The 9336-nt window shown below is 44.8% G+C and overlaps 1 long non-coding RNA gene across 1 annotated transcript; it reads right to left on the bottom strand.

The window, feature by feature from the left end:
* Window positions 1–529: 529 nt before the first annotated feature.
* LOC310678740 lies at window positions 530–2674 on the bottom strand. The gene is made up of 2 exons (XR_014511919.1): window positions 1980–2674; window positions 530–1453 (listed from the first exon to the last, which is right to left on the bottom strand). It is a non-coding gene; the product is annotated as an uncharacterized lncRNA (long non-coding RNA).
* Window positions 2675–9336: the final 6662 nt, after the last annotated feature.

Genomic DNA, 9336 nt, shown 5'->3' with positions numbered 1-9336 from the left:
TCTCAAACAATTTGGAAGATGTGGAAGAGCTGCAATCTTTGTGAAAGGGGCCGCTGTGTGAAAGACGTAGGAAAGATTTCTGCTTGTTTTTCCACTAGTGAAAGGAGGAAAAGTGCCTGGAGCAATGGAGAGAGAGAAAGAAGGCCCCTCTCCTGAACACTCATCTGGCTGTTAAAGTGAGACCACCCTTGTTATATTTACAGACTAGGGCCCCATCAGGCGACCTCTTGTTTGGGCCTTACAAAAGAAAAGAAATCTATGTGGGTTTAGTTATTATACACTTTCGTTGATTCAGAAAGAATATCGGGTTTCAAACATTCATTGGGGAAAAGGCAAACAACTCTGCAAATGGTGATGGAGTTGGGGTGAGATGACCTGACAAAAGGTCCTACAGTGCTGGCTTTAGAGGGAAGGCAGCTGCCTGGGCCCCACACTTCTGGGCTCCTCCAGAATCTTGTACAAAATCCTGCCTGCCTCCTTTAAAGTCAAGTCAGTCGCCATTAACTCAGCAACATTGCCAGCAAGCAAGTCCCTCATTGGTTATTATTTATTAAATTGGTATGACACCTTTCATCCGTAAATTTTGGGGGAAACCTAGGCATTGGGCTTCTCCTCCTTTAAGCCAGGCCCATCCACACCAGCAGTACACAAGATCCTTGACTGGGAGCTGTCCTGCCCATGCCCAGTTGCCCAATTGTCCATTTCTCCCAGGACACAAGTAGGGAGGAGGCAGCCATCTTGTTTCACAATGAAATCTCAGCAGAGCAAAGGAAATGCTGAGCTTTTGGGCAATTCCTGTTCACATAACAGCAGCACCTCTGGAGATAACAGCTTATTTTCCTCTTTAGTACGACTTGCATTCGTTCTGATGATTGGTATGATGTATTCAGTAACATTCTTCCCCCCAGCTGCATTTGGCCACAGCGAATGCATTGTGATGCACTCACTGATGATTTCATGGCGTCATCATAGAATCGCAGCATTGGAAGGAACCCTGAGGGTCATCCAGTCCAACCCCCTGCAATGCAGGATTCCCAACCGATGCAGGAATCTCAATCCTATGGTGAGACCTGCCCGGTTGAGCAGCTGAGGGTGCAGAGGATCTCTGGCTGAGCCTGGAGCTTCCTGGATCAGCCAGAGATCTACGCCAGTGCAACTTGATCACCCTGACTCATCTGGGGCCGCTTTAGCAAAGTTTGCAAACAGCTGAGAAAGGGAGGCGAGAGAAGCAAGGAGGGCAAGGGGTTGTTTCAGTGACAAAAGGGAACCTGGAGAGATGTGAGTGCCGGCAGCGAGCTGCCCTTTAAGCTTCTTTTTTCTAAATAGCTCGGTGGGTGGCTGGTGCTTGTTCATGAAAGGAAGTTTGACCTTCTCCATGGAGGGGGTCACCAGGAGGCGCAAAGAGGGTCTTGCTGGCTCGTCCTCCGTGTCAAGCTTCTCAGAGGGGGGAATTCTGAAAGACACCAAAAGGGCGCGATTTGGGGCGCTCTTCTGAAACAAAGCTCTATGGATGTCTGTCTGCCGAAAGGCTGAGGTAATAAATCTCTCAGGGTCGGACCAAATTAATTAAATTCTTTTAAAAAAAATAAAATCACAGACTTGGTGGGAGGGTTTAAATAACTTATGCAAAAGGTTGGCCTTGTATTCTGAGATGGATTCCTGATGCTCCTGCAGGGAGAAGTGAGTTGGTGAGTCCTGCTAGCAAAGGTGGATATTAAAACTAATATAAATGCCATTGATAATAAAGAAAACATAGGCCTTGCAGCAGAACAAGGCAAGTGAGTGCTGAGGTTGCAGAGTGGGTTCTGAGAAGGAAATCACACTTCTTCCTTAATGTGAAACTCCAGTTAAATGTAAAGCCAGCAAAGCAGGGAAGATAAGAGGCTAGCCTAGCTATATTTCTGCTGTGCTGATTTTCTACGTATTGGGAATTTTAAAGAAAGAGCGTGGAGGAAACATGTAAAAATGGTATATCCCACCTGCAGTCAGAAATGGTGCAGTCCATTCACACCTCGCTGTACTGCTTGGAAGAATTCTTAGAGGTTGAGTTGACTATACCACTTGAGGTTGCAGATGCGTGAATCCCATCATTGTTCCCCGACATTAGAAAAAGAAAAATGAAAATCCTCGTAAGAGGAGGACAGCACAGCAGGGAGAGAACTGGGCTAGAAGAACCTTTCTTCCCGATGTGCTGATTTTCTACTTGCATGGAATTTTCACATTAATAAGCAACTGGGAACTGGGTTTCTTGTCTGCAGTCCGAAGCGGTACAGCAAGAAAAGCCCTGCTGGAGAAGATTAAAAGCCTATCTCGTCCACAGCAACCTGTTGTTTCCTACTCCCTTATTTCTGCTGCTTATATAAACCAGGTCATAGATGGCAAGCTCAGTCTTAGCTCAGTGAACATGAACAGAAGTAGGAATAGAAAGCCATTGGGGAGGAAGCAAGGGCACCTAAACCTTGTCACAATATTTGCAGAGCCATGGGGAGGTCTGCTTAGCACACGGGGAACTGTAGGAATCAGCTAGTCATAAACCCAAAGTCATCTAAGGCATAATTCACCAGCTTCTTCCTTACCCTTGGCAAGCTCCTGCAGCCATCCCGTCAAAGCATTTTATTGTGACTTTCCAAGGAACAAACTGTTAATTCTGGTGATGCTCTGTTCTTCTTCCAGAAGTCAGAGGTGCCTCCCAGTGGCAGAATGCAGGCTGAAGTGAAGCAAAGGACGGAAACGTTTATATTATCACCTGCTTTTTTCATTATATTACATGTGGTTTGGTGGCATATGGTGAATGCATTCTAAATTCAGGGAGTTTGCTAAGAGCCATATTTATTTCAACAGCAACAGTATTGCCTGACTTACTTGAGACCCGGACATCACAATTTCACTACTTTGTTCTGAAAGTTGCATACACGAACATTTCTACTTTTTTATTTCAAGAAAATTATATCCCACTTTTTAAAAAAAACTTTCAGCAGTTTATCTCTAAGCGAAGTGAGGTATGAACAAGAATCTATTATCTAGATGTGAATTTTTCACCATGAATTGTTTAAAAAAGTAAATAATTCAACATTTGTCACCAATTGCTATAAAAGTGTTTCATTTCAGTTTTGGCTGAATTGTGTTCACAATCATGCGCACTGATATGCAGCTTTTCTTACGCACTCGAAACATTTAACATATTTGAGCATTTACAGGCCAAGTAAGGCGGGCCTTTAATGTTATCCCAATATTGCCTCTGCAGGGATGAGTCTCAACAATGATGTTTTGTCATATATTGGCCAACACAAAGAACTGATCAGGCATCTCCTAGCAAATACATAATGTGTGTGCGTGTGGGGGGGGGGGGTTTCTATGCTAGGAGAAGAAGGAAATTTTGGAACTCACAAGGGCATATTTTAAAGGTCTGGCAGCCTATATTTCCATGCTTTGCTACGTATTTCGCGATTTAAAATCTCTGCTAGGGTTCTGTTACCAAAGACTACATGCCCCAAACTTGGTTCTTGGCATCCAGGAATTCTCTTTTATATCTATATTTATTTTTTCCTTGCAATCATCAACAACTCCCCCCAAAGTAACAGAAGGTTGGATGTTCCAAGGCTGGAAGATAACTTTTAGCAATGGAAAGTTTGGGCAAACAAGATGGAGAGGGCAGGATGTCCTCTGTGCTCTGTTCCCTCGAGGCTAGAATAGAAATGGAAACATCATAACTTGCTCACTTTAAAACTGGACAGGGCGGAAAATCCCATGGAAAATATTATCTGAAGAACCTTTGTACATTGGCAGGACAGTGGACTCGATGGACAAGAACATTTTCCCTTCATTTCTCAGTTCCTAAAATAGGCATGGTAGTTATTTGTTTGTGTTTACCTCCCTCCCATGAAAAATGGCCTTTCAATCATAGGCTAGATTTTCTGAGGGGGGGAGTTGCTGAGGTGTGGGACTCGTTTTTTCCTGTCATGTTCTGTTGTTGTTGCCTCTTGATATCTTCCACAACTCCCCTGAGGATAGATAGACCTAGGAAAAATAATCAATTACAAGTGCATTAGCTGTCCTTGACATATGAAATAACCACTGCCCTATGCCAGGCCCAGCTACAAAGCCTTTAATTGGCAGGAGAAAACATGGGTGGATAAGCTTTTGGAAGCTTTGGAAGGTTTCATTCCATGCCCTGCGTGCCTCTGTCCTGTGGGTGACCTATAACCAGGGGTTGACCTTAATAAGTAGTACAAAAACCATGATGTGAGCATCTTCAAATGAAAAACCAAAGCAATTCCATGTCTTGTCATGCACAAGGTAATATGTATAATTTACAGTGGCGTGCCGAGCTTTGAGAACAATGCATGGAGACCTCTACCTTTTCATATTTTGGAGGACAAAGCCCCCCATAGTAAGTGCTGAATTATTCGCTTTCTTACAACACACGTGAAAGTTATAAATGTCTACATTTTTATTCCTGCAGTGGTTCTTAAATCTCCTAATGCTAATATACGTCAAAACTGAGAACATGCTGGTAACATTGTGAGACTGTGTTCCAAGGAAGGCAGGTAATGTTCTGATAATCCAAATAAATATGGTTGACAGGTAAGCCCCAGGATTTAGTAGAAATTCGGCACCCACCAAGCAATTTTTTAAAAATGCTAATCTACTTTAGACAAACCTACCATCCCCCCTCCGTTATCTTTCTCCCTCTGTTTTCCTTCTGTCTCTCTCTAACCCCCCCCCCCAAAAAAACCCTTCTACTTATCTCTTTCTCCTTCTCTTACAAAACCTCTTTTAAAAGGATAAAGAAGGGGGTGTTGCTGGTATAACCTGCTTCAAGCCATTCACAGGTCACAAGGCTGTCAGCACACCCAGGTGAAGACCTGTGCCACAGGGTAGTTACTAGTTTCCTGTAACACGTTAGGCAAGTTGCCATGCGTTCTTGATGTTTGCTGTGTTCCTGCTCTCAGATCTTTTTATCAGAAAGCCAATGGAAAGGGAGAGGCCTGGTATGTCCTTCCTCACAATGAGAGTCTTGTCTAGATGGACTTCTTTCACTACCAATTTTTTTTGCTGATCCTCAGAGTTCAGATATGCAAGGGCTTCTGGGTGTCCCAGACCATAAAGTTTGTATGTTTGACTCACCACACCCACCACAAAGGTAGGTTGGTGACAGCCATTTACCTGCAGTCAATCAGCTCCGCGTTCGGAACACACCTCATTGTTGACATGCTGAAATGCTGCGTACGTGCGTGAACCTCCAGGCCATTCTGAGCCACATAAAACTGCACGTATGGTTTGTGACCAGCGACACCATGTTCCTGAGCATAAGCATGCCCAGACCCCATGCTAAATTGATTTACTAGCCAGTTGTTTCCTGTATACATGTGGGTGGAGCATTATGTGGGTGGCAAATTTCATTGTTCCAGTTATGAGGTCTGAATGTAAGCATTCGTTGCCGTAAAGCCCTCAAGAAAGGACCGCATGTGCAGACCAGACGAAACCCAGCCTCAAATAGACACCCCATAAAGTAGAAAATAGTTCCAAGAGAAAGGTCATGTGTCAGCTGATTCCCTGGGTGTGGTGACCGAACCATTCTGCTTTCATGTTCCACCCATTGCCGGCTTAATCTCTGTGTGTGGCTGTTGACGTTGGTTTTCTCACATGCTGCTAAAAATAGCTACCCTTCCTCAATGGGGAATGGTATAGTGATTGACTGGAGAAAGATTGTGAATGTAATCAGACTGCTGGTGTGTCTGATATGCTCCGGAGCCTGCAGTTGCTTTCAAATAACCTTTCATGCACAATTCAAGATGACATTTTAATTTTTATTTTAGAGCTCAAAATGGCTTGAGCTGCGAAGGTAACCCCATCTCCCTATCAGGCTTAAGCTCCTGAACAGGAACAAAAGTGCAAAGGTCAAGGTGAGATAAGGCAATGCTCAGAGGAATGCAGCAAGTCTAGGAAAGCCGAGAGGAGACTGGATGAGGTTCAGTGGGCTGAAGCTGAATTTATCAGTGTGTTGCTGTGTGCAGTTCTGCTATCTGTGCAGAAAAGTTAAAAGGCAACAGAGATGTGTCACTGTTTATTGACTTAATTTACCTTTCCACCCCACCTTTCTTCTACCAGGGAACTCAAAGTAGCATCCAAGGTGGTCTCTTATCCAAGCACCGACTGCAACTTAGCTTTAGCAAGATAGTGGCCCCATGTGCCTTCAGACCATACCGTGGGAATGAGATTTTGTTGGTTTTCCTCAGCTTCCTTTGTTGGGTTCTGTGTTTATAGTTTTGTTTTATAGTATAGTTTTGCTCTGCATGCAAATCTGAAGCAGATGATTACATGTTGAAACACAGAACACACGGAAAAATCTCAAAATCTATTCCAAGATAGAGGATAAATATGAGAATGAGTTTGTAGGTCTATGCATGAAGAAGGTCCCCCAGGTTCAGTCTCTGGAATATCCAGTCAACAAGCAGCAGGCGACGAAAGACCAAGACCACAGAGAGGCACAAGCAGACGACACTGAGCTAAACAGACAAATAGACTGAGGCAGCTTCTTCTTATGTTTCTGAAATGTTCCAGAGCAGAGAAGATTCCTAAGCTGAGTTCATAGCCTGGCTGATTTTATAGAGTGTAGGGTATATAATATGGTCTGCTCTGACCTATACAGCATTGGATGGCTCCTGTAGGTCTGGCTTCCTGTAATTCTCTCCTTTGGCCAGAGTTCAGGGCCAATTTGCGTACTATTTCAGCCATGCCAGCCTACTGAGAAGTGCTTCCCTGTGGCTGCTACTCTCTATGATTGGAAGAGCTGTAATTAGGGCTTTTTTTTCAGCCGGAACTCGCTGGAACTCAGTTCTGTCACCTCTCAGGTGACCGCCATTGCCATTCTAGGAGAATGAGGGAAGTGTTCATGGCGAGCTCCAGCCCCTCTTTTTCTAGAAAAATAGCACTGGCTGTAATATATAGAAACACTTTGAATGAGTTGACACAAATTACATGGAGACTGCATGTTGACACTGCCCCTTCCTGGCTGGAGTTAGTGGCATTCCATTTCATTCAGGGCAACAAAATGGCGCACGTTTATTGCCCCTCGTGTGGAGCCACCTCCATTTTGTGATGGTTTCCATGTGGTTGAGCTAATGTGTTGATTTGATTAGTCTGAATGTATGTGTTTTGCCCATCAGGAGAACCCACAGATACTAAATTACACAATCTCACACACTATGCTCCACAGTATTTTTCTTTGTGTGTAAATTTTATATATATATATATATATATATATGCAGGTTTTGGTGTCCTCGGGTGTCTTCCCGTGTAAAAGTTGGGGTGTCTAGGCGACGTTTCGACGAGGTCTCACTCGTCATCTTCAGGCTGGTGCTTTCGGCTTCTTGTTACTGGAACAGAGCAGGATCTTAGTGTTTGAGTTCCTATAAATACTGTTGAGGAGGTGTGGTGTATAGCCTCCAATGTTCTGGGCAGAGAGGAGGTTCCCAGGCTAGTGTGCCTTTTCTTCTTTTGTTCCTTAATTACTTGAGGGATATCTTGAGTGATTTCTTGAGTGATTTCCTGAATCCCACTTAGGTGGGTCATTAGGTGTGGATTAGTTGCTAAAGCCTTCGTGTCGCCTAGACACCCCAACTTTTACACGGGAAGACACCCGAGGACACCAAAACCTGCATTCCTGTACCCGTGAAAATCTACGAAAGCAAATATATATATATATATATATATATATATATATGGCCTTGAGTAACTCTGATTTCTGGCTTATGTAGCCATAAAAGTCAAGACAAGGCATGTCACAAATTAATTTGCAGTGATGTTCTGCTTTTTACGACATCAGCATGGAGATGACTTTGTTCACTTGTCCAAATAATTGGTTGTGAGGGAGAACACACACGTTCCATATAGCTGTCGCTAACAAGGACTGGCATTACGTGCTGCCCAACTTTGTGAAGGTTTTGTACAGAGAGTTCCACACTGTACAAAAAAGAAAAAAAGCTTCTTCCACCTCTCCATGCATGATTTTTCACTTACAACTCTCATGGATACCATTTCCCACCCCCCTCCTTTTAACAGAAGCAAACTCTGAATATAACAGTTTCTCCAAAACATATATTCCTCTTCCATCACAGCCAAGAGTGGTGCTGTGAATTCAAGGTTTCAGCATAAAAATTAATGCTGGGCCAAACTTTGGACACAAGAAGAGCCTGCTGGATCAGCAAAGGGGAGGCCGGCCTGCTGAAAACCCAGGGTGGTGCTGTGCTGTTTCTCCCGGCGCCATGCAAAATGGGGCCGGTGCCATTGTCCCACGCACTCCGCTGTCGGGGGCAGCAGGGGCTTTTCAGAGGAGGATCGGGGCCCGAAGAGGGCGCACAGGACAGGCAGCATCTTCGGCCTCGGCTTCAGCAGGCTGCTACAGCAGCCCGGGAAGAAGAGGAGGAGGAGTTTGGATTTCATATCCTGCTTTATCACTACCCTAGGGAGTCTCAAAGCAGCTCACAATCTCCTTTCCCTTCCTCCCCCACAACAGATGAGTGGGGCTGAGAGACTTCAAGGAAGTGTGACTGGCCCAAGGTCATCCAGCAGCAGCATGTGGAGGAGCGGGGAAGCGAACCCGGTTCACCAGATTACGAGTCTACCACTCTTAACCACTACACCACACTGGCTCACCACACAGGAAGTCAGCCTGGAGGGGAACAAAATGAGACTGGGCTGAGTAGCACTGGTCCTTTCCTTGCCTTCACCCTGCCCCAGCCCACAGCTGATTGGCCAGCTCGGTTGGGGGCGGTGCGAAGGCCTCAAGGCAAGGAGGGTGGCATCTGGAATCCAGGTCACAAACCCTGCCCACCTCTCGGAGGGGAGGGTGGTAATTGTTGATAATTTTGTCACCCCCCTCAGGGTTGATACCCGGGGTGGCTCGCACCCACCACACACCCCTTCCTATTCCTCTGTGGATTTCCAGCAACTGGTATTCAGAAGCGTTCCTGCCTCCAATTAGTAGCCATGTCCATTAATTTCAAGGGTCTCTTTTGAGTTTGACTTAATTGGATATACCTAGAGAAACATAAGGGAGAGCAGACAGGGGGCTTGAAGTTGTCCATCAACACTGGTCAGCAGACTGAGCTCACCAGGCCACAGCCTTCCCTCTTACGGTGAGCTTAATGCATTTTTATTTAGATTATAGTAATTATTCTACATGTGCATCTAGACATATCAATTAGACTATGCAGATTGGAGGCAAATAGGTGCCCTCTTTTGTTGGTAATTCCTAGCTAGGGCAGACACAGAGCTGATCCACATGTATTTTTCTTCTGTTTTTACTCTAAAAAAAAAAATCTCCCTTCTTCC

Source organism: Podarcis tiliguerta, assembly GCF_965153285.1.
Source record: "Podarcis tiliguerta genome assembly, chromosome: 5".
In the NCBI taxonomy this organism is placed as follows: Eukaryota; Metazoa; Chordata; class Lepidosauria; order Squamata; family Lacertidae; genus Podarcis; species Podarcis tiliguerta.
The sequence above is the reverse complement of the archived record's forward strand: the minus strand, read 5'-3'. Positions and strand labels throughout refer to the sequence as shown.